The sequence below is a fragment of the Atta colombica genome, unplaced genomic scaffold (genome assembly GCF_001594045.1).
Source record: "Atta colombica isolate Treedump-2 unplaced genomic scaffold, Acol1.0 scaffold107, whole genome shotgun sequence".
Lineage (NCBI taxonomy): Eukaryota > Metazoa > Arthropoda > Insecta > Hymenoptera > Formicidae > Atta > Atta colombica.
Window position 1 is genome coordinate 861,544 of NW_017259192.1, and position 3,409 is coordinate 864,952.

The window sequence follows — 3,409 nt, forward strand, 5'->3', positions numbered from 1 at the left end:
AAGAGAAAAATAGAATAAAAGTAGGAAATCATTTAAAAAATGAAATTTTTAACATGAAATATAAAATGGAGATTTTTTAAAGATGGCAAAAAAATAATCATTTGACATAAAAAAAGTTAAAAAAATTATTAAATTATTCAATATCAAAAGGATTTTAATATCGATTTTGTATCTTATAGTTTATTGTCCAGATATTTTCCTATTACGAATATATTTTTCTTTATACAGAAATTATGCATTTTACGAGTTATCTCCGTGTCCACATATTAGAATGTTAACATTTCGTGAACATAGCAGTTTATCGGAGTGAGGAGCAGCCTGATAGGTGATAATCCGCGAAACGCATAATTTCTCTATAGAAAGTGTCCGTAAAAGCCTCGAGAGTATTATTATATTTTCCTACTGTATATTTAATTGATCACATTGGCTGTACACAATCGCGTAATTATGTAAATAATCACCAAAAAAATTTATGTTAAAATAAGGAAAAATAAGAAAAAAAGGAGAGAATTAAGTTCCGATTAGTATACTAAATGAAATAGATTAAGATAGAACAAACAGTTCATGCCATAATCAAAGAAACAAAAAATCAATAATTATATTACACTGCCATAAAATATATTGTCGTTAACATTGTTCTACTCAACATCAGCCTGACTCTTAACTAGATATGTATATCATATTGTACTAAACACGAAATTTCAAAATTTTCAGATATGTAATAAAAACATACATTTATCTCAATTTTTTTATATTTAATAGTGTTAAACAATATATTTTTTCACAAAAAAATTTAATATCAAAATTTAGAATTTAAAATATTACTAAAATAAAACTTGTGTTTTCCATCATTTATATATGTCCAAGATATAGTTATTAAACTTTGCTGTTAAACATTAATAAAAAAATATTGACATTGTTCATCTTTTAAAATTCAATATGATTTTTAATGAGTGATCGTTAATTTGCATATGATATATTAAATTCTTATCTAGTTTTAGATCTTGGTACTAATTATAGATAGTTATGGATTGCAGTATATTATACATTAATTTTATGTAATGTCGTGTATATAGTACATATTGTATTCACAAATAGTGCAAAATGTATAAAATAATTGTATAACAATAAAGTATATATACACGATAATTTCTATTCAAAAAGTTGTAAAAGAAAAAGTGTGAATGTAGATAGGAGGATGCCATGACAGATTTCGTTTTCTCGTGATTTATTTGTAAATGATTATCTTACAAACAAGAGGCGCAAAAATATACAAGCTTCTTATGTTCGCAAGAAAGTAACAGCACCATTTCACGCCTTGCCATGAACGCGTCGTGCCCGATTAAGGCGTCATGTTCGTGCAAGTCTCATGTCACGGTACACTCGTTCTCGCGATAGTGCACCAATGCAACTTGCAGCAATGTGCATCGGAATAACAAGAAAAGGAAAAAAAAGATACGCTCGTAAAAAATTTTTTGGTGCCTTGCGTCCGTTAGACGTACGCATTTATACGTTCCTGCGTATTATGAACGTATCAATATAACTGTGAACAATATAATATACAAGTGCTCCCTCCTAACTCTCTTCACCTCCGCTTTTTAACCTATGAATACAATATTACACCAGTCCTTATATTGTATCGTACTGATTTTGGTATATTCTCAAATACGTATTTCTGTTTTTTTTTTTTTTTTTTTTTTTTTTTTTTAAGAAATGTCTGTTAGGCGCCTTCATCGTCTCACATTATTATACATTTATATATTTTTATATATTTTCATATAAACATATCGTTAATATCTCATGAACACAAAATGATATTTCATACAAATATTTTTTACATTAAAAATTATTTTTAATTTTTTTTATGATCTGCATTTACAGCAATTGTTGAATTTATTAAGCTATTATAATTTTGAATTAGGTGTATTATAATATTTAATACGAATTAAAAACTATGTAACATACTTCCAAACTTAATTATATCTTCATCAACAAAATTTTAATTTCATATTTGCTCGATGTGCATCATACCTATATATAATCTTATAACGGCTAACAGATTTCCGACGAGATAATTCTTCCATGAGAAAGGGAAAGCTTCCTCGCGTGTGGGAAAATTTTTTCGCCGACCTCCAAGTGTCATCTCGTACTCATGGGTGACTATTACGCAAGACAGAAAAATGCCAATTATACCGGCGAAACCGAGTACTCAAGTTGCTTACTTGCGAATGAAAAAAGAAGAGCACACAATTACTATTGATTTGTCTACTTGAGAGCAACTCTCGGAAGTAAAGAGAATGAGAAGATGCTAGCGAGAGAATAGCTCTCCACAGTATTTTCCAAGTAACGTATGATTCTCTCAAGAGTAACTCTCGAGAATAATTCTCGATATTTCTCTCAAATGAATATTATATATATAGACGTCACGATCAAGAATAGACGTTTCGATTATGCAGTTAGAAGATGTACCACGAACACATGGAACGGAAAATAGATCAGTGTTTCGTAAAGTTGCTCCCGTCGTCGGGTTTGGTGCGCTCGCTTACGGATAAAGTGTACCTAAGTATGGCATCTTCGCATACGATAATACCTATGTATTACTTTCTTCTATATTAGAGTTATATGAAAAGAACAACATTTACATGGAGGATACTTCCGATAGCTGGAACGGGCGAAGGAAGAAACGTGTTAAAAACGATGCGAACGTACAAAGTTTTCAAGTATCAATCTGTTTTTTTTTTTTTTTTTTACATTCATCGTGAAAGCAACACCTTTCTTCCGTGATCGTTTAATTCGCATGTATAGTAGACATGTAAATGATTCGCTCGCGAAAAATAAATTCTCCACGATTGTTGCATGTTCTCACTGGCGTAAGATTCTCGGACCCTGCATCGCGTCGATGATCGATCTCGTTCCAGGGAAATACTTAAGAATCGAAAGCAGAGTCCTCAATTAATTTTGTTAACTGCCGATCGCACGGTATTGATAAATATTGTTAAAGCTATCGCATAGTAGTAAATACTAATAATAATAATATCAGCGATATATCTATGTTTATTGTTTACCGTTATTAGCATACGCTATATTTACAACTGAACAACAATTTTTTTTATTCCTCTTACGAGTGACGCTTGAACAATCTTGCGAAGAAACAAATAGAAATGTACGTTGACTTCTGACGTAATTTTCAAGTGCAGTTCGCAGACAAACGTGTAAATCTTGACGATCTTGTATAAATCGAGTCGCAATTAGTGTGCCCAATGAATACACCTAATATTTGAATAAATAAATGAATAATGAATCTGAATACGAGTATGAATACTAAAGTTCGACCGAAACTTTTGTCAAAACTGAACCGAAACACTCATGTCAATTTCAATCGAAATTGAAATCAAAATTAAAAAATAGA